The sequence below is a fragment of the Halichoerus grypus genome, chromosome 7 (genome assembly GCF_964656455.1).
Source record: "Halichoerus grypus chromosome 7, mHalGry1.hap1.1, whole genome shotgun sequence".
NCBI lineage: Eukaryota > Metazoa > Chordata > Mammalia > Carnivora > Phocidae > Halichoerus > Halichoerus grypus.
Genome location: NC_135718.1, coordinates 50806282 through 50829011, shown reverse-complemented (window position 1 = coordinate 50829011; position 22730 = coordinate 50806282). Strand labels below are relative to the sequence as shown.

At 44.8% G+C, this 22730-nt stretch overlaps 1 pseudogene; it reads right to left on the bottom strand.

Annotated features, from left to right (window-relative positions):
* Positions 1 to 21279: 21279 nt before the first annotated feature.
* On the bottom strand, positions 21280 to 22109 carry LOC118537656 (guanylate kinase pseudogene; annotated as a pseudogene).
* Between the last annotated feature and the right edge of the window lie 621 nt (positions 22110 to 22730).

The following is a 22730-nucleotide window of genomic DNA, read 5'->3' as shown; positions in this document are numbered from 1 at the left end:
AAAGTACTCTACCCTTGCTGGCTTAGTAGCTGGTACATAATGCTGAAATATTAGTTGAATTTAGGACAATAAAACAGGGCCTATGCCCCCAGGAAATTAATAATCTAGCTGGGAAGTTGACATGAAAAGGTAGCCAACAACATTCATTGGTGGAATAAACCCACAGTTTTAAAACTGCCTGGTTGAACATCTTCAGGGTTAGGGGAAAGGGAGGTGGGGAGTTTGTACCATTTCCATGCAGAGTTGGTGTTTTACATATTTGATTTTCCTTGTAGGCTTTCTCTTTGAAAAAAGAGTTGAGGATAGGGTGCCTGGGTGGCTCAGTTGGTTAAGCAACTGCCTTCGGCTCAGGTCATGATCCCGGAATCCTGGGATCGAGTCCCACATCGAGCCCCACATCGGGCTCCCGGCTCAGCGGGGAGCCTGCTTCTCCCTCTGGCCCTCTCCCCTCTCATGCTGTTTCTCTCTCTCAAATAAATAAATAAATAAATAAATAAATAGATAAATAAATTCAAATCTTTAAAAAAAGAGTTGAGGGTAGGGGAGGGAAATGTTTGGAAACAGCTGAGTCAATAGATAATTTTACTGTCTTTGTTTAATGTTAGCTTGGGAGAGGAAGGGCTTAGTAGGGACTGAGGGTCCAAGCAGAATTTACTAAGCATGTAAAACTTGAACTGAGCCTTCCCTGAAGGAAAAATTGATAAGAACATGATGAAAGGTTTAGAAGACTTACTGTCATGCAAAAAATTGGATTTGTGTATGTATTAGAGAATTGTTGACAGGGTATATGTTTTTATTTATTTTTTTAAGATTTACTTATTGGGGTGCCTGGGTGGCTCAATTGGTTGGGTGTCTGCCTTTGGCTCAGGTCATGATCCCAGGACAGGATCGAGCCCCACATCGGGTTCCCTGCCTAGTGGGGAGCCTGCTTCTCCCTCTCTCTCTGCAGCTCCTCCTGCTTATGTTCACTCTCTCTCTGTCAAATAAATAAACAAAATCTTTTTTTTTAAAAAAGAAACTTATGTGTTCTTAAAAAATAAAGATTTACTTATTTATTACTTGAGAGAGAGAAAGAGCAAGCAGGGGTGGGGGAGGAGCAGAGGGAGAGGGAGAGAAAGAATCTCAAGCAGACTCCCTGCTGAATGCGGAGCTCGATCTCACAACCCTGAAATCATGACCTGAGCCAAAATCAAGAGTCAGATGCTTAACTGACTAGGCCATCCAGGCACCCTGACAGGGTATGTGTTTTTAATAAGACAGAGGAGTTAGTAAAGGGCACAAGTGTAAGTCAAAAAGAGAAAGGTAAGATGATGAAAGTACACAAAAGATCAAACTGGAGATGAAGGAAAGGCTACAGACCCTAAGATAGTAGGTCCAGGAACCAGGTTCCTACAGTCTGCTTCTCCCTCTCCGTATGCCCCTCCTCCTGCTTGTGCTCTCTTGTGCTCTTGCTCTCTGTCTCTCTGACAAATAAATAAATAAATAAAAGCTTAAAAAAAAAAAATAGAATAAAACCACCACGAACTGTTCATATTCCAGCCTTAAGAGTCTTGGATCCCACTCTAAAGAAAACACGTGTACCTAATGGTTTTTCTTTTTCTTTTTTTTTAAGATTTTATTTATTTGAGAGAGAGAGAGAGAACACAAGCATGGGGAGCAGCAGAGGGAGAGGGAGAAGCAGGCTCCTCGCCGAGCAGGGAGCCAGACTCGGGGCTCCATCCCAGGATCCCAGGATCATGACCTGAGCCGAAGGCAGATGCCCACCCGACAGAGCCACCCAGGTGCCCCCTAATGGTTTTTCAGTACAGATTAATCAGCAGCCTTCATCAATAAGATGTCAATGTACCTGAAGTTTGATCCTGTTTTTCCACAAAGACTGATTTTGTAGGCTGGAGAGCAGTTGGCAGTAGTGATGTGATTTGAGGGACTCCAACATGGTGGAAATCACACCTGTAGAAATTTGATAAGCCTAACTGTCCAGGCAAGATTCTGAATTTTCACTATTGATCACAGGGGTATCTGTGATTCTTACTATCTTTTTTTTTCTTTTTTAAGATTTAGAGAGAGAGCACGTGTGCAAGCAGTGGGAGGGAGGGGCTAAGGGATGGAAGCAGACTCCATGCTGAGCCAAGAGCCCGATGTGGGGCTCAATCTCAGGACCCTGAGATCATCACCTGAGCCGAAACCAAGAGTTGAATGCTCAACCAACTGAGCCACCCAGGCACCCATGATTCTTAGTATCTTTTTAAAAAGTTATTAATAGTAATTAATGAACATAGTAACAAACTATATGAACTAAAAACTTTCCTTCCTACCCCTGTGCCCCAGCCTTTAGTTCTCCTTCCAAGAGGCAATCATTTTTAACTAGATGTTTTCCCAGAGGCATTCCATGCATATTCAAACAAATACATATTTTTCTATTTGTGCTTATATTATTTAAACAAATTGTAGCATATATACATATATGCACATATATACATGGTTTTGCACCTTATTTATTTCACTTAACATATGCTAATGCCTTCCCCTCCAAGGACATAGCTTAGTTGAATAAGTTAGATTTATTGTTCATTGAAATGAGGGAGTGCACACCATGGTAAATTATAGGGCATCTCTGCTGGAGGGTGTTGGGAAGGGACTTTCAGGATTTGGGTTTGGATTAGGTGGTTTGGGAGAAAAGGTTTAAGGAAGCATGGATTTGCTTTGGGTTGAATGCTATCAGGATGCTGGGGCAATTCTGATTGGGTATCTTAATCTTAAAGCAGGAGGCATGAATCGAGGCTAATGTTATAATTGGTAAAGAAACAAAAATCACTCATATTAGGGTAGAGGCATATTTGGTCATTTTTGTGATTTCAATAATGTTCATGTTTTTATCTGTGTTCAGACATGATTATTGATAGCCTTGTTTTTATCTTGATCTATCATGGTCACAGGTCTCCTTGTCATATGTTGGTATTCTACGAAATTTTTTATGTTCAACAAGAAAACAGTAGTCCGAGCTGTGGGTGCCAGGCCAGCTTCTAGCAACATCCAAGTTCTAGCTGATGATACCAGGCCAGCTCCCCAATGTCAAGAACTGCTTTTCTCTTTCCCACCTGATACATTAGTGTTCTTTCCATATAAGTACATAAAGAATGCCATTTGCTTCATTCTTGTTAATGGCAACATGATACTCCATTGTATAGATGTCATTCATAATTTATTACTCATTCCCTGAAGTGACTTTTAGATTGTTTACTATTCAAACACTGCTACAATAAATATTACTTTGCATGTGTGCAAGTTCATCTGTAGAATAAATTGCTAAAAGTGAAGTTGTTGTGTCCAAGCGTTTGTGCATTTTAAATTTTGTTAGATATTGTCAGATTGACCTTAATAGAAGTTGTACCAATTTATTCTTCCACTAGCAATGTATGAGTTTGCCAGTAAATCCACACCATTGCCAAAATATTGTATTACTGAACTTTATCATTTTTGCCAATCTGAAAGGTTTAAAAATGATATCTTAATTCCCTTTCTACATAAGTAAGCTGCAGAAGTATTTTTAAATAGTAATGTAGTAAGGGAACGTGACAGCTTTATTGGGATGCATATCTTTCTGGAGGACTAACTGCATTGCATACTGTGTCATATATTTTGTTAAAAGCTCATATGACTATAAAATATTGAATGGGAAAAGGAAGATGATTTAACAGATTGAGAAGGGTTTCTCCCATTTTATTTATAGCATAGTCTTTACCTTGTCCATCTCTTGCCATTGCAGGGGGCAGGGGGTTGATAATTGTTTTCCCAAGCACCCGAAGGAAGCTAAGTCCTGTCTAGTCTAAGGGAGAGTCTGGAGGACTCAGTTGCTTTCCATTTTAAAGTTCTGTAAAGGGTAAATGTTAATACCTACCTGCCTACCAGCAGCTAATATTTACTCTGCCATGACCTATGAGACATTCCAAGGATCTGAATTTATCCTGTCCATTATAGGGCTCCATTATAGGGCTCCATTATAGGGCTCCATTTTAGATATGTAGGACCTGAAGTATGGAAAATGTTTTGAAAGAATATTTATCAAGCATTTATTGAGCACCTACCATATGCCAGGCACTATTTAAGCACTGGTGCTTCAGTGGTAAATGAAAGTCCTTGCCCTCAGGAAGCTTACTTTCTAGACAATAACATATGAGAAAGAAGCATCCCTGACAGGTGTCAACTAGTAACTGACAGTGGTGTTCCCTTACTGAACATGGATAATGTTCTAGAATATCACATCAGATGAGGGCTCTGCATGATTGTGATGGACCATCTTCACTCATAAATGGGCCTGGATAAACATATGCAACACAAAAATAACCAGATACCCCTCTCCCTATTGATATGAGTAACTAAGATACTGAATTGTCCCAGTTTTCTAAAAACACTCAATCCAGAATAGCATCCCACCTCCTTGTTTCCTTAAACCCTCCACAGCATCTCCTAACTCAAGCCCAAATCTTGTGCAAGCCCCTCCTAACACCCTCTTACTGAGTTTTCCTATTCTTTTCAATAGTGTTTTGTCTCTCTTGCTACGTGAATTTTAAAAAACTTTGACTAATTTGTGCCCCCCCACACCATGATCTTTGCTTGGCGGGAACTGACTCTTGGTAGCCAAAAGTGGATACACACACACACACACACACACACAGTAGAAAACAGATAAGAGGATAGAGAGTGATAGGAAGCATTTGCTATCTGACAGCACTGAAAGGCTTTCTGCAGAGGAGACATTTGAGTAGAGCCCTGAATGAAATGAGGGAGGAACCACGTGGATATCTAGGGGTTGAGGGAAAAGGGAGTGCATTGACCTCTAGAATAGGCTTGGCATGTTCTCCAAACAATTAAGAGGCTGACTTAGCTTAAGAGTGAGCAAGGGAAAGAATGATTGGAAGTGAACTTAGAAGGAAGTGGCCAGTGCTCTAATCATGCAAGCCTCAAAGGTCCTGGTGAAGACTAGATAGATTTTGCTTCAAGTTACAGGAAGCCATTGAGAGACTTTGGGTTTGGAGTGACTCACATCTCCATTGTAGCCAGAGTGACACTGCCCTTAGGCTAAGGCAGAGAAGACCTCCTATGTGGGTGACTTGCCTGGCCTTGGAGACGGTTGTCTGTGAAAATTTCATTAAACTCTTCTGGGTCCTTTATTAGAAGTCTAGAAGAAGGAAGGATGCACAAGGAAATGAAAGCCACAGCAGAACCAAAGGAAAATGCACCATGATGTCAGAAATTCTATGGTAGAATGAGGCGTCAGTGGATGGAATAGGAAACAGGATTTTTCTTAACATTCCTTCACTTGAATAAAAAATTCACAGGCTAGCAAATTAGTTATGCGAGCCTTGTTTTTGGTTCAGAGGTTGGCCTTTGCAGATGGGCACCAGCAGAGGGTGCTATAAACCTCAGCAGCCTGGATGCCTTTGGTCTCAGGCACAGAATTAAGTATGGAAGTTGCCGTTTTGAACATAGTGGGTGCATCAGAATCACCTGGCTTTCCCTCCCCCCTTCCTCTGTTTCTAACAGGTTCCCAGGTTAGATGCAGATGTTAGATGCTGATGCTCCCAGTCAGTTTGTTTCTCTTTCTGGAGGTGATAGGAATCCCCTGAAGACCTTTCAACAGTCTGAGGTCCCCTCCCCTAAGGGCATTTCAGAATGGGGTGGAGTGAGAATACAGGTGTTCCTGCATTAGTTCCTTCTTCCCTCCTCTTAGACAGTTGTAAAAGTACTCTGTCCACTGAAGCTCTATACAAATAGTTACCGTAAGCATCACGCTTAGCTTTTTTGTTCTCTCATTCCATCTTTTAATTTTGGTTTCCAATTGTACAAGTGTACAGAAATACAATTGACTTCTGGGTGTTGGCCTTTTATCCTGTGACACTGCCAAGCTCCTGTACTGTATTAGTTGTAGACGTTCTTTTGTAGATTTCTTAGGATTTTGCATATAGTCATAGACAATCGTGTCCATCAATGAATAGTGACCATTTAATCCTTCCCCCATTCCAACTTGAATTCTTGTTTCTCTGGTGGCCAGAACTAGATCTGCTGACCCCATTCTGTCATGATATTCAGGAGCAGTCAACACACCAAGTCACAAAGCAATTGACAGTATTCTGAATTCTAAGTGACCACTGAGGACGCTTAAGGGAAAGACATCTGAAATAATGATGAGGGTGTTGGCCCTGAGATGAGAGAGACCTAGCCTTGAAATAGTTCTCATTGGCCAGAGCTAGAGAGTAGAATCCTACCTTCCTACAGTGGGGAGGTTAGGCTCTAGCCAGGAGTGGGAAGAGTCTAGCCTTTAGCATAATCCTGCCACGCTGAGCCAGGAGTTCCTGTGTGGGTCAGGTACCTGAGTTGTAGCATCCAAGGAGACTCTTGGATTAAGCCTTGGGGTGGACCAGGGCTTGGCAGAGGTGAAAGTAGACCTCAGCCCATTTGATAGGTCATGGGAATTGGTAACTGCATTCTCATGGAGGGCTCCAAAAGGAAAGCAATAGATTGGGCTTCTTATCTAGGCAGCAGGCTAGAGAAATTTGTCCTTTCTTGAGTAGTAGAGTGGAGATAAATGACATCCGGGATCAATGTAATTCATTTGTGTTCTCCCTGCACACTGCCTGATGCCTTCATACATTGGCACTGGGAGCATGACCTTCCTCGGCCCTCCCTTTGTCAAGCTCCTTTTCCTGGGGACTAGCTTCTAGGGTCCGTTCACTAAGCAGCTCCCATTTTCACAGCTTCATCCTTCCTTTGCTTCAAAACTTAAAGATGGCCATTGTCTTCTCAAGAAAAATAGCGTGTCTAAAATGCATTATGTTTTCATTTCCCTAGCTGTAGTGTAGCATGTTTTGGAATAGATTCAGAATTGGTACTGCCTTTGGCCTCCCACTCTGGGCTTAACCCCCACCCCTACCCCATATAATCCTTCCTGTTAGGAAAACCATTTCAAATAGAAATGGCTGATAACATCAACTGTTACACTGTAATAGGGCTTGATTTACAGGGGGAAAGCCTGGCTTCTGTCTCCTATACGTGATGGCATGGTACTGTGCCTCAGTTTGTGCAAGTCACCAAATCACTGCCTCAGTTTCCTTATTTGGTGTGATGGGATGATAATATTTGGAAAGCAGTATAGTATAGTGGTTTAAGGGCATAAACTGTGAAGCCAGGTGCCTAGACTTAAATCTTGACCCCTCTACTTACTAGCTGTGTAACCTTGGGAAGTTACATAGCCTTTTTGTGTCTCAGTTTTGAGTTGCTAATAGTACTTAAGTTCATAGAGTTATTATGAGGATTAATGAGTTAATACATGGAAAGGATATAAAATAGTACCTGGAATATCATAAGTATAAGATACCATCATCATCACATTATAAGGATCTGTTGAGTTCATAGTGTGAAAGTACTTTGAAACCGAAAAGTGATATCCACCCTTTGACTATAACCTTACCAAAGCCATTTAATAGTGGAATTAGTTGTGATTAGCCTGCAGGTTGAGGAGGGCTGTTGGAAGGAGCGGGGCGGTTTGGAAGGAGGAGGGGGCTGTTTGTTTTATTGAAGTATAGTTGACACATAATGTTACCTAATGCTTCAGGTGTATAACATAGTGATTCCACAAGTCTATATGTTATGCTGTACTCACCACCAGTGTAGCTACCATCTGTCGCCACACATCTCTATTACAATACCACTGACTATATTCCCTATTCTGTACCTTTCATCTCTGTGACTTATTCATTTCATAACTGGAAGCCTGTACCTCCCACTCCCCTTCACCCATTTTTCCCATCTCCCTACACACCTCCCCTCTGGCAACCATCAGTTTGTTTTTTTTCTTTTTTAAAGATTTTATTTATTTAACAGAGAGAAAGAAAGAGAGAGAGAGAGCACGAGCAGGGGGGGAGCAGCAGAGGGAGAGGGAGAAGCAGACTCCCCGCTGAGTGGGGAGCCCGACATGGGGCCCAATCCCAGGACCTCTGGGCTCATGACCTGAGCAGAAGGCAGACGCTTAACCAACTGAGCCACCCAGGTGTCCCCATCAGTTTGTTTTCTGTATTTATGGGTCTGTTACTGTTTTTTGTTTATTCATTTGTTTTGTCTTTTTAGATTTCACATATAAGTGAAATCATATGCTGTTTGTTTTTCTTTGTCTTATTTCACTTAGCATAATACCCTGTAGGATCAACCACATTGTCACAAATGGCAAGGTCTCATCCTTTCTTATGGCTGATGGATATTCCATTGTGTATATATATATATATACCACATCTTCTTTGTTCCTCTATCAAAGGACCCTTGAGTTGCTTCCATATCTTGGCTATTGTAAATAATGCTGCAGTAAATATGGAAGTGCATATATCTTTTTGAATTAGTGTTTTCATTTTCTTTGCATAAATACCCAGTAGTGGAGAAAAGGGCTGGTTTTGAATGTCACCTTCCCAAAGCCCCAGTAAGCTGCCCTTGTCCAGGCGATTCCTCCGCCCACAAACTGGCATGGAGGACCTAGGTCCTCATTATAGAGAGGGAGGGTGTTGCAGAGGGAGACCTCAATAGGCATCAGAGACAAGGACAGTGCCCTGGCATAGGACAGAGAACTGAGAGGGAATTATGAGAAGCCTGACTCTTGTGCCAACCTTCTGGAGGACTGGAAGTAGTCCCTCCAGGTCCTAGTTTCCTTATTTCTAAAAGAAGAAGAGGAGTCCTGTTCTCACTTCACAAGGTGCTTGAAAGAAGACAATGAGGTAATAGTCCCAGATATAAAAGAGAAAAGGTGTTTTTGGAGTATAAGGTCATACTAGTTCAATTACCATACCTGAACCAAACCTCCCTAAAAGTTGAGTTCTGTCAGAGAGTCAGGGTGTGAGGGTGAGCAGTATGCCCTCTTTTCATATAGGGCTCTCTTGCTAGCCTTTATGTTTGCCCTGATTAACCTTTTCTGCTAGATGGCCCTTTAAGTTGTACTCACTGAAGGCTTTGGTTGAAGTTTGGCCACTCTGCCACTCAGCTTTGCCAGTGTTCTGTCCCTGCATGGTCAGGGAGTGGGGGGAAGGCTCTCTTTTCTTTTTCAGCCCTTCGGCACTCCCCCACATCATACAGGTGTTTTAGCAGTAGGGATCAAGCCCTCTGGGGTAGACTCACACTCTTGTAATATGATTTTACCGCTCCCTCCATCAAGAGACAAAGTCTGTTTCCCCACCCCTTTACAGGAGTGTCTTTGTGACTAATAAAATGTGATGAAGTGCTGACCTGTGACTCATTAGGCTACCATTTTCACCCTCTTGGGATGCTGGCCTGAAATTGCTGTGCCATAAAGGAAACTGGAATGAAAAATCTTATCAGGAGAGAGAGGCCCAGCAGATCAAACTATCCCAGCTGAGCCCAGCCTCTAGCTGACCCATCAGCTGAGACAGCTGCCTGAGTAAGCCCAATAGAGATCAGGAGAACTGTCCAGTCGGTGTTCAGAATCATAGACATAAATTATTATTATTTTAAACCACTAAGTTTTAGTGTATTTTTTAGGTTGCAATAGATAACTGGTATACCTAGCATTTTATTTCTAATCCCCCTTCCCACTGGTCTTCTATATTTTGAAAGGCCTGGCTTTCTTTAAGAGGTCAGAGTTTGTTTTTCCAGTCTTCTTGGCCAATATCCAGTTCCATATTGTCCTGAAATCTGTTTCACAAGGCTGGTCTTGGCTCTGAGGCTGTATATCTTAAATGCAATCTCATTGGTGAGTCACTGATGCATTCTCATTTGGCTTTGCCTGGAATTCAATGGACCAACACATATGCTTTCAAAATTTTTCTATTAAGAAATCACAAATTTAGACTTTTGCCTGTGGCCAAGATGGAGTATAGGGACCAGATTTACCCTCTCACTTCGTTGTTGCTCCCTAGTTTGTCACCATCATCCTAAATATACTCCAGATGTGGTGTGGGCCCAGTGCTGAGGACAGCCAGCCCCTACTCCCCTTGATCTGGCCTCCGCTGACCTCTCCAGCCTGCCCTTGTTAAGTAACCCCTCTTCCTACTATTTCCTCCCCTGACATCCCATCTGTTGTACCTTTCTTGCCATATTATTTGCAGTTTGCTGAACATGCCATGCTCTATCATGCCTAGGCATCTTTCCTTATGTGCTGCCCTTTCCCTCCTAGCTGGCCACATAAACATGGCCTGCATTTTTAAGAATCTGTTTAAATCTGAGGCCTTCCTGATGCTCTTGGGGTGACTCCTTCATAATCCATGGTCCTCTGTTGATATAGCAATCCTTGTGCTTACAGCACTTTACAATACTTGTTCATGTTTGTCTCCCTTTCTAGACTGTGAGATTAGTCTCCACTGCAGTGTCTGACACACACTAGTTGCTTAATACACACAGAAGGCAGTGTGAGAGGAAGGAATGTGTGTCACATAATCTGAAAGGATAGGGATGTCCCCAGGGCTGGAAGAACAGCCCATGCAAAAGCTGAGTGTTGCTTCTGAGTGATGACTACACTAGCTTGATTTCATGGCTAACGGAGCCGTTGCGGCATTAATTGGGACTTCGTTAATTTTGAAGGAATTACAAATCGGATCTTTTATCTTATACCATTTATCAACAGAGTTTGTTCAACTTAAATACTGTGATATACGCAAGACCAAGCATTTCAGGTAACCATTATACACTTGACAACTAACCCTTTCCATATAAACAACTGATGGACTGAATTAGAAAATATTCTCATCTGTTCATTAAAACAGATTTCCCTTAAGATCTATACTGAGGAGCAATTTATGAGCATAGTTCTACTAGATTCCTGAAGGCAATAAAACAATTTCTTTTAATGTGCTTTATGATTCAGTCAAGCCAACTCTTGTCAGCAGGACTTAGTTAATTTGAATTAACTATATTTAAGTCTTGGCATTATAGATTGAGAGCAGAGTGATTCATTCAAATGGTGTGTCTTTGTAGCTTGTCTCATAAAATTGCCGGAAACACAGAGAAAACTGATGCTGTGTTGAAGGAGATGAAGGAGATGTCCCTGATACACTTTGGCCTCTAGATTTGAACCGTAGTGAGCTTGGTGACTTACTACCTGTAGGGGGGCTGTAGCAAGAGCCCTGACTTTCAATAGGCAGCCCCTCCCAACTTGCCCCTCCTCCTTGTCCTTAAAAAAAAAAAAGCTAACTTCTATACACATATACCCATAGAGCTTTCCTGTGACATAAGGGATTTAAATGAAGAGACTATAAGGCCAGTCATGGAAGGTCATCCTGTTAGGAATTCTTACTCTCAGGAAACAAACTGAGGGTTGCTGGAGTGGGGGGTGGGGTGGGAGGGATGGGGTGACTGGGTGATGGACACTGGGGAGGGTATGTGTTCTGGTAAGCGCTGTGAATTGTGCAAGACTGTTGAATCTCAGATCTGTACCTCTGAAACAAATAATGCAATATATGTTAAGAAAGAAAAAAAGAAGAAGAAGAATGTAGCAGGAGGGGAAGAATGAAGGGGGGGAAATCGGAGGGGGAGAAGAACCATGAGAGACAATGGACTCTGAAAAACAAACGGAGGGTTCTAGAGGGGAGCGGGGTGGGAGGATGGGTTAGCCTGGTGATGGGTATTGAGGAGGGCACGTTCTGCATGGAGCACTGGGTGTTATGCACAAACAATGAATCATGGAACACTATATCTAAAACTAATGATGTAATGTATGGGGATTAACATAACAATATAAAAAAAAAAGAACAGAAGGGTATTATCTGGGGAGGGAATCTTTCTACACATGATCACACATCTATTGGGAAAGCAAAGAGGCCATTAATGCTGGGCTGTGCTGCACAAACAGGGCCTTAGGCATTTCTTCCAGCTCCGATTTTTGTACTACTCTGCTAAAAAATTCCTGGAACTGGGGTTTCAAGGAATTGATGAGGCTTTGGGAAAAGCTGAGGTGAGTATGAAGGCCTCCCCTCCCATCAGAGAGCAATGTTGGGCTCCTGAGACAGATGATGTCCTTTCCTGAGCTTCCCCAGGGGTGGAGCCATAGCTGGGCATATAGACATAAGATCTAAGAGTTCCAGTAGCTTCCTCCTGCAAAGACCCGCAGCAGATTATTCTGGGGCCACCACTGCTGTGGTTTCCGCCTCCAAGCCAGGCTAAAATCAAGGTGGCCTGATATCCTGGACTGAACAAGAAGGCAATACTCTGGACCTGGATGGAAACCCCTGGTTCTGTATATTCTAATTGTGTCTCTTCATTGACACACTGTTTCTCATCCATCTTGCAATTTCCTTCCTTTGCATTTCTGCCATTTTTTCCTAGTTGCACTAAGCTTAGGTATGAGGATTTCACTGCTAAACTGCCCTTCCAGGTTGTGTTTACAGGGCTTAGAGTGCAAACCTCTGCAAAGGGGTCTGGGAGGACAACTTTAGTCTTCCTGGCCCTCTCCTAAGCAGTGATTTCTGAAATCATGATTCTTTTATATATTTAAATATAAATATATATTAAAACATCTATATAAAACATATGTATATATAAGCATATATATAAACATTTTCTACTTTATACTTGTATTATATATTTTGAATATTTACATTCCTGTAAATACAGGAATACATTGGCTGACTCTCCTGAGTGACTCTCCTGATTGGCATCTCCTCTTCTCTGAGATGCCCCTTTCCTTCTGCATTTCGTCCCACTTCATTTAACAGGTATTTGTTGATCCACTATGAATAACACCTGTATCTCAGGCCCTTTGGGCGAGTTAAAGATGAAAATCACACTGCCCACCCTCAAGTCCTTATAATTTGATAGGAGAAAGTAGAAAGAACACAAATGACTGTAAATGATCATTATTCTATTTTTGAGCACCTGCTATATGTTTGGTGCTTTAAATAATAACATTTCATTTAATCCTTGCAAACCTTGTAAAATAATGGTATCTCCCATCCCCATCCTGTTGAGGAATTTCCTTAAGGTTATACTGCTAGTAAGTGCAGAGTTGGGATTCAAACCTGGGTCACTATCTCCAAGAGCGTCTTCCATGAGCTGCATTACTGTATCAGGAGGCCTGTCCGTGCAGATCATAAAGGCAGATGCCATAAAAGTGATGTGAGGTTCCAAGAAGGAGCTGAACCTGGGCAGGCTTTGGAAACACACTTGAGATAGGTGTGCTTGTTTACATCTCCTGAGCAGCAGATGCTGAGGTAGAATTAAATGTGCAAGAGATTTACTGAGGGATATGCCTGTGACAGACAAAGGAGAAAAAGCAGGAGAAGCTTCAGATTTCAACACAGGAAAGAAGATCGGGTAGGAAGAGTCTCAGATGGCAACACCGTTTTGAGAAAGTTTCAGCCAGGCCAAAGGGACATCCTTAAGCCAAGGTCAGCTATCAGAGGAGTCCCGCGTTGCACAGGGATAGATCTGTATGAGGACCCCTGCTCATCATTACGCTCGGTCACAAGCTACCCTGTGTAGCTCCGCTGGATCCAGAAGGACAGCAGCGAGAGCAGTGAGTCCGCTGTGCTCTGTACCACAGCAGAGCTGAGCAGTGCGTTTTCACGGCTACCATGACAGGCTTAGAAGAATTGGCTAAATTTCAGAGATAACTATGTTGAGAATGACATTTGAGACAGCACACATAGAACACTAGTCTCTTGAGAGACTTCGTAAAAAAAAACTAAACTGGGAACACATTGCATTCTTCTTTCAGAGAGTCATCATGCACATTAATTCAAGGCTCTGAGAAATTCCACTTAAAGAATGGGTTAACTAATCCAGCAGCTCCCAAATCTATTTGATCACAGAGTTCTTTCTATATATGTAAATTCCATTGACGCACTGTGTAAATAGTGGCCAAGAAAACTCTGAAAACTCTGTGCTTGCTTAGAAAGTTAGGTTAGGCCATATTGTGGAGGGCTTTAGCCTGTTTAACCTGGTGCATTGGTGGCTTTATGGAGGGATTCTGAAGAGGGGAGTCATGCACTCAGTTGTGTTATCTGGCAGTAGTGTGTAGTGAGGACTGGAGCAAGAGGGTGGTCCTCAAAGTTAATCCCTGATTACTTACAGCCATAATGAGCCTCAGGATTTCCCCTAGTCTCCAGACAGAGCCTGTGAATCACTTGAAATATCATTGCTTTCCTTCCAGCCAAAAGGTCTAGGAGAACTCAACTGGTGGGAGGCATGGTGGGTCACCCAGTAGCAAACTGACCAACCTCCTCCAGCCAGAAATAATGGCCTATTGTGCCTCTGGCTTCTTCATCAGCTTCCCTCTGTTCTGAGTGTCCAGGCGGCTGCCAGCCAAGTTGTCCTTGTGACTTTCCCAGGCCTCAGAACTCTCCCTCATCCTCCTTCCACTGCCTCCCACACCAGTCCAAGAGATGCAGGGCAGCCACATAGTAGATGCAGGCAGCCATGGGATCCGAGTCGTGAGACATTCTCAGCAGTGACCCAGTGACAAGTCCGTGGAGAAGCCAGCGTTCCTCTCCCTTCATTGTGGAGGTTCATGACCCTGCTATAAATTTACCAGGGAAAATTTTTTAAGCCAACTGATATCATGTTAATGCACCATGACAAGGATGGTCCAAAGCAGTGGACTCTTTGAATGTTCCATAAACACGATTAATTTCCCTCAACGGGTAAGGCTTTGACCGTGGGGAGGCAATGTGAATGGTGGTTAAGAGCGTATGCCCTGGACTTAGACAGAGCTGGGTTTAAATTTTGTCTGCACCCACTGAAAGAACTAGCTCTGCATCCTGGACCAGTTACCTAACCTCTGTAGGTTCATGTTTCTTATCTACAACAGATCTCTTTATACTAGGTGTTTCATGGCGTTGTTGTAAGAATTTTAAAAAGCATATGAAGTGTTTAGAACAGTGCCTGGCACAGAGAAAGTGCCTGATATGTGCTTGATTGCCTGATAAGTGCCTGAAAGCCATGATTATTTTGATCTCAGGGTCATGAGATTAAGCCCTGAGTTGGGCTCCATGGTCAGCGGGGAGTCTGCATGAGATTTTCTCTCTCCCTCCCCCAAAGCCCTTCCCCCACTGATTCTCTGTCTCTCAGATAAACAAATAAGTCTTTACAAAAAACAAATATTAAACTCTAGCTAATGATATGCATAATAAAGTATTTACAGGTAAAGTGTACTAATGTCTGCAACTAACTTTGAAATTTGCATTTGGAAGGGTAAGATGGATTGATGAATGGATAGATGGATAGATATGGAATAAAAACAAATAAAATAAAATGGCAATTGTAGAATCTAGATAGTAGATATATGGCATCCATTATGCATTTCTTTCAACTTTTCTATATGTTTGGAAATTTTCATAATAAAATACTGGGAAACTTTGTAATAAATGCCATAAGGTAACAAATGCCATAGAAGTTCAGAGAAAGTAAAAGCCGATAAGTCAGAAAACACTGGAGTCGGGCTTTAAAAGGATTCAGAGGGTTTAACTCAAAACGTGGAGGGGGGTGTTGGGGAAACATTCTAGGTGGGATGAGCAGCATGAGCAAAGGCAGCGAGACTGAAAACACTGATTTGGGAATTGTCTGTGACCTGAATTAGCGCAGGTGGTAGGTAGGAAATATGACTGTGATGGAAGGCAGAGCAGAATCGTGGTCCTATTCCTTATACCAGGGACCTCATGCTACGGGCAAATGGGAGCCACTGAAATTTCTTGGGCAGGAGTCTCTTTTCATTTTCCCTGTCACTTTGGGCTAAGCTTTTCCATAAGGAAGGTGTGAGCTTTTCCAAGGAACAAAACAACGTTTCGCCAGTGTTCTAATTGGAGCTCTGAGCATGAGCACAGGTTGCTGACTGCGTGATATATAGCAAAGTCCTTTTATATCAGTCTCTGCTTCAAACCAGAGTTATTCCACCAGAATAGCACCTGGAAAGGACTGCATGAAACTTGCACTTCCTTTGTGTTCTGACTATTAAGCTGTAACGCCACTATCTTCTTTAATCATCACATCTTATATTAAATAGTAAATCGAAATAGAGTCCACATTGCATGTGATCTGGAGAGCTGTAGAATGCTTCTTCTTTCCCCTAGTCACTGCCGGGCTTTGATAGGCAGTCTAAATCAGTGATTTTCATGCTTTGGTGTACCTGAAAATGATAGCTCAAAGTTACGTGCACAAAACCCGGCACACTGTCCTTTATGCACAATTTCAGAGATTTTTCACGGGTACTGGCTTGACTTTTGAGCCCAGTTAATCCTAGCATGCCCCTCACCTCCAGCATGGCTCGTAATTCCCCCCAGTTTTTTTTTTTTTAAGATTTTATTTATTTATTTGAGAGAGAGAGCACATGAGAGGGGGGAGGGTCGGGAGGGTCAGAGGGAGAAGCAGACTCCCTGCCGAGCAGGGAGCCCGATGCGGGACTCGATCCAGGGACTCCAGGATCATGACCTGAGCGGAAGGCAGTCGCTTAACCAACTGAGCCACCCAGGCGCCCTCCCCCAAATATTTTAAGTCCCTCTATTCACTTGCGCCCTCCTTAGTTTTCACCCCAGTCCTATCTGTGCTTCCTTCTTTCGGTTTTGCCCTCTCACTGCTGCCCTCCCTGCCACCCTCTCGCTTGATGCCCTCTAGAACCTTGTTCTAATGTAAATAAACTACTCTACGTCTTCAGCTTCACCGCTGAATGCTCTTTCACTCTTCTCACCTTAACAAAAAAGGCCCTTTACCCACAGATGTTCTGTCTTGCCAGAGGGAAGGCTGTTCATTCTCCCATGCCCTCTTGCACTGAAGGGCTGGACCTGGGGATGGGAAGGGTGGCCACTTTTTTTACTCCTCCTATAAAATCACCCTCCTATGAAATTACCTCCATCATCAGTTCTACCATCCTCTACTTGTTATCCTTTATGACCAGCTTCCTGGTTACTCCCCTGTGTTCCCTGAGGACTTTGGCATCTGACTCCCAGTTTTCCGCTCTACCTCTTATCATAGCAACATCCTGGTGACTTCAGTATCCCTTCCAGTAACTTGTGCCTATCCCACCATTGTGTATTGAATGTGTGCAGGGCAGTTAGCTCCAACAACATAGCCTCACCTGTCATCTTTGACCTCCTCAACTCCAGTGAACTTCACTTCCACTCTACCCTTCCATGGCTACTCACCACCCAGAATGCTCAACTGCTAAACCTTACATCTCAGTGTGCCACATTCTAACCAGAACCACAGCTTACAGTCCTCCCTCTCTCTCTCATCTCAATATGTGTTTGTTTCAATCACATGAAGATTCCCAGTCCTTAGCTCCAGCACTGTCCTTAGACCTGGGCAAGAGGGCCCTCCCACCCTGGGCCTCATACTTTAGAGGGCCCCACTCAAACCCTTCTCAGATTGTGCCTATTCCTATGGGGTGAGGAGTCTGCAGGGCCAAAGAAACATGCCCACATGCTCACCCTATCCATAGCTGGACCAAACTCTGGATACAGAAGATCTGTCTTCCCCACTGAAACAGTCCTGAGCTTGCTTCTGGGGCCTGCATGGATTTCTTTCCCAGAGTCTTTTCTCTTGAGCATGGATTGAACTGCCAGTGACACACCCCTAAGCCCACGGAGTGGTCAAGGAGTGTGTGTATGTGAGGGGGGACAGAGTGGACGTGTGGGTTGGGGTGTACCCCTCACACTGTGGGACAGAGCCTGGGGCAGGAAAAGAGGGAATGTGAATCTCGGGCTGTCTCTCCCTATGTGACCTCATCTGGCACAGGCAGCAACAGGACTGAGTCCTAATAAGAAACCTTCAAAATTTGCCTGGCTGGATTTCAGAACTGCTATGGACTTCTGTGTATGTCCTGTTTACCCCTTTTTGACCAGGGTGTCTTTAGCAGTCATCCTGTGCCTATCCTACCCCATGTATGTTGGACGTATATATGTGGGGGGCGGGGCAGACAGCTTGTCTCTTTAGTTCATAGGTCTTCAGGTCAAGAGGAACTGTACTGGAGTTGCTGTTCTTAAGGAAATAGACCTGAGAAGCCTCTTGCTGATGCTATAAAGGCTGGAGGTTTGGGAGAGGTCTTGGGAGGGAGTTAATATATTTTCCATGCAGGAGCAATGTAAATAATGTGACCAGATTGTGGTGATTTAAAATGTATCCACAAATTCTTTGACACTCCTTTCAAAATGCGGAGCCTAATTTCTTTCCTCTTGAGCATGGACTGGCCATAATAACCCCTAACAAACAGAATAAGGCAGAAATGACAGTATGATTTCTGAGGCTGGATCATATAAGATATTGAGGCTTTGGTCTCTCTCTCTCTCTCTCGGATCACCTGCTCTGGGAGAAGCCAACTGCCATGACATGAGGACACTGAAGCAGCCCTAGGGAGAGATGCACATGGTGAAAAACTGAGGCCTCTTGCTAAGAGCCACATGAGGGAGCCATCTCGGAAACATCCTATAGCACAGCCAACCCTTCAGATGACTGTAGCCCCAGCTAACATCTTGACTGCAATCTCGGTGGGAGGCCCTGAGCTATTATGCCAATTTCTAACCCACAGAAACTTTCAGATAATAAAATGTTTGTTGTTTTAAGATATTAAAACATTCCACTCACTGCTCTCCCCCTTTGGCTTCCAGGAAGGTACTCCCTCCTGAATTTTCTTTTAGTCTCCTGGCTAGTCGGCTTGCCCCTGGAATACCAATACTCCTAAAGGCTTCTACTATCTTTATTGCTATCCCATCTCTTATTGACTTTAATCACAGCCATGGATAGTCATAATTAAAACTAAAATTTTCATGCCAGTGTCTCCTACCCTTTCTCCTAGGCTTCAGTCGTCCACTGGACAACTCCATTTAAAGATTTTATTTATTTATTTGACACAGAGAGAGAGAGAGCACAAGCAGGGGGAGCGGCAGAGGGAGAGGGAGAAGCAGGCTCTCCACAGAGCAGGGAGCCTGATGCGGGGCTCGATCCCAGGACCCGGGGATCACGACCCAAGCCAAAGGCAGCCACTTAACTGACTGCACCACCCAGGCACCCCTGGATAACTCCATTTAGATGTGGCCCCAGCTCCTCATACTTATCTGAAATGGAATCATCCTCTTTCCTCTGACTTCCTCGTCGTCCAACCTCACACCTGTTCCTCTTCCTGTAGCCCTTACAACGTTGAGCGGAACCTTTTTCCTTCCAGTTGCTTAGGTCAGAAATGTTGCTCCCAGCTATACTAGATTGTTCTTCACTTGGCGCTTTTAGAACCTTCAGAATTTGACTCCACCCAACATCTTTAGACTCATCTCTCAACTTTGCCTACAGGTTTTTCCAGCTTTACTTAATTACTTGTAGTTGCCAAATGATTCTTGCTACTTGAAGCACGTATGGCTTCGCACATGCCTCTTTCTAGAATTTTGCTTTTCTAGTCCTTGACCTATTGGCTTTTTAATTTTGTTCAGTTCTCCTTTCAGACTTTAGGGCAGGTGTCTTCTCAGTTTGACAATGCCCACAAATCTCTGTGCTTGCATTTAGCACTGTGTTTGCAATTCCTGGATTCCCTATCCTTTGTCGTGGGACAGCTTTCCATGGAGTTTCTCCGTGTCTTGTGACTGCTTTTATCCCAAACTATCTTTTCAAGATGTCTGCATAGCAAACAGCCTTGGAAGATAGAGGTAGTGTCTCTCTCTGGGGAGGAGGGCAGATTTTATTTCTTGAGAAGTATATCTCATACACATACACATAGTGTGCACAGCTTCTATGTAGGGTGTTCTGAATCACCCCTGGGGACAGAGAGGACCAGGGGAACTAATTCAAACATGAACCTTGTGGTGCCTGCCATGCTACAAATAATAAAGTTCTTTGTCTCTGGCCTTCGAGTCTCGTGTCTTCTGCCAGCATTTATGAACCTATGAAACTATGGCAGACTAACTTGTTAGATTAACTTGCAAGAATGGTAAAATCTTGGACTCTTCATAGTTCTTGACACCTCTACACACACTGGACCATAAGTGCCCTGAGAGCAGGAAGTGCAGCTCAGTGGACTCTGTTTCCCCTATGGGTGACACAAGGTAGTTAGTTGCTCTTTAAGTAGTGGCTGCTACTAATGCTGCTTTGGTCTAAAGGGCTTTGATATTTTGGGGGGTTTTGTTGTTGGGTTTTTTGTTTTTGAGAGAGAGCGAGCGAGCACACATGCAAGCAGGGCAGGGGCAGAGGGAGAGAGAGAATCCTAAGCATCCTCCATGCCCAACTCAGAGTCCAGAATCCAATGAGGGGCTCCATCTCACCACCCTCAGATCATGACCTGAGCCGAAATCAAGAGTCTGACGCTTAACCGAGTGAAACACCCAGGTGCCCCGAAAGGGCTGCTTAACTGATTGAGCCACCTAGGCACCCCAAAAGGGCTTTGAATGAAAGCATTAGAATGTATTTACTGAATCCAACTTTGAAATAAATTGCCATCATTCTTCTCCTGGTTATTAGGTATTGTGTACATTCCTTGCGTTACTAGAGGCTAGAGCCTCAGGTCTGTGTTTTGTGGCAAAATGAAATTCTCTGAGGGTTAAAAATGCTACAGATAGGGGCGCCTGGGTGGCTCAGTCGTTAAGCGTCTGCCTTCGGCTCAGGTCATGATCCCAGGGTCCTGGGATCGAGCCCCGCATCGGGCTCCCTGCTCCGTGGGGAGCCTGCTTCTCCCTCTCCCACTCCCCCTGCTTGTGTTCCCTCTCTCGCTGTGTCTCTCTCTGTCAAATAAATAAATAAAATCTTTAAAAAAAAATGCTACAGATAGTTCACAGCGTGAATAAACCCTACTGCAGGTAATGGAGATAACTGAGCACAGACTAGGTTTTCCAGGAAGGTAGTGTGTTACGCTGCATCTGGGATGAGACCTCGGTCTCTGCCATTAGCTTCACAAAAGGCCAGAGCAAACAAGTTCCAGTGCAGCCAGGCTGATTTCCGCTCAACCTGTCTGAGCTTGAATGAAGGAATTAATCAGTGTTTTGATGCCTGAGCAAAGACTCTTCCTTTGCTAACCCGTTACAGGAGCAGTTCCAACCATGACCAGGCAAGGTTGCTGGCTGGGCTTGCACACGGGAGGGAGTCCACCAGGATGCACCTGTAATCTGGGTTTGCCTTGTGAAGTCTATCTAGTTATCGTCTGGTTTAGGAGGAAGGTGGAATCTCGGCAGCATTTGAGCAGAGGCGGCTTTCAGAGCCAGAGGAGATGGGGGTTGGGGGAGGTTTTGCTCATTGTGTGTGGCTGAATGGCTATTAAAGACCACTTCGTCTCATTTAAACTTGTCATTTTATTGATGAGGAAACTGCGATATCGTAAGGATAAAATTCTTTTTTTTTTTTTTTTTTTGCCCAGCAGTTCTTTATTACACCCTGGCCCAGCTCCCACGACAGGAGTAAGGGGAGGCCAGGGTCCTCTGGCTGCGGCAGTCTGGGCGCTAGCCGAGGCGAGCGCAGTCCCCACCAGGCACCAGGGAGCACGCAGCTGGTGGTCCTGCTCAGGAGCAGCTGGTCCGCTGAGCCTTCTTGATTTCCTCGGCCAGAGCCTCCTCCAGGGCCCGATAGGCCACGTCCAGATTGTCGTTGACGATGACCAGGTCAAACAGGCCCTGCTCCTTGCTGCTCTCCAGGTCAGCCCGAGCGGCCGCCAGCCGCTTGGCCAGGCTCTCCTCTGTCTCCGTGTTCCGCTGCCTCAGCCGCTGCTCCAGCACGTCCAGCGAGGGCGGCTGCACGAAGACGTAGATGGGCCGCAGGTCCGTCTTCTTGATGTTCCGCACGCCCTGCAGGTCCACGTCCAGCACGCAGATGCGGTTCATGGCCTGCACGGCCCGCACAGCGGCTTTGCTAGTCCCATACAGGTTCCCCGAGAACTCGGCGTGCTCGATGAAGTCGCCCGCGGCGATGTCCCGCTGCATCACCTCCCGGGTCACAAAGTAGTAATGGGACACGCTGAAGCCGAAGACGCTGCCGTGCTCCTGCAAGAGTCTCTTCAGCAGGGTGCTCTTCCCGGCCCCTGATGGTCCACTCAGGACCACCGGCCTCGGTCCTGACATCCCGTCCGAGGGGACCCGGCCCAAGGCGGCGGCCGCCAGCCCGGCCAGCGGGCGTCGCAGCATGAGGGGCGCCGCCGCCGCCGCCGCCGCGGCCCGCGGGGCTACGTCCTAAAATTCTAAGACTATATTTTCAGGGATCATTTCTATAGTTCGTAAGGATAAAATTCTGTGATGGGCGATTGATTCCAGAGCTTCAACTGACCCTATTTCTCATTAGACGGCTCATTTTTTTCTTGTTCCCTTCGCTTCCTCACTCTTCGTGCACACTCAGGGAACTCGAGTGCAACATTCTAATGCCTGGTCAGAAAGATTCCTAAATTTTCTAGCAGGCTTGACTCATCAAGACAGCTCCGGTTGGGCGAGTGTGCAAAGCAGTCCGATCCCCTAAACCCGGAGGAGGAGGCAGAAGAGGAACCCAAAGGCGTGAAGCGAGGAAAAGGGGCGGGGCACCCTGAGGCAGGCTCAAATTTGTTCAGGGAGGGGCAGCCCAGGAGAGCCTTTCCCGCGGAGTCCGGCCCCGCATGGCAATTACACCTCAGTGGGAGGTAGACGAGGGAAGCGAGTGCGCTTGGGGCTGGAAGTGGCGCCCCTGGGCCGCATTCGCTCCCCATGGGCCTGGAGAGAGATTCTTTCAGAAGTGCACGCTGCACTTGCTCAGGGTAGACCCGGTAACGCTCAGCTGACTCCTTCCAGACGCCCCGTACGGAGACTGTCTCTGCAGAGTAC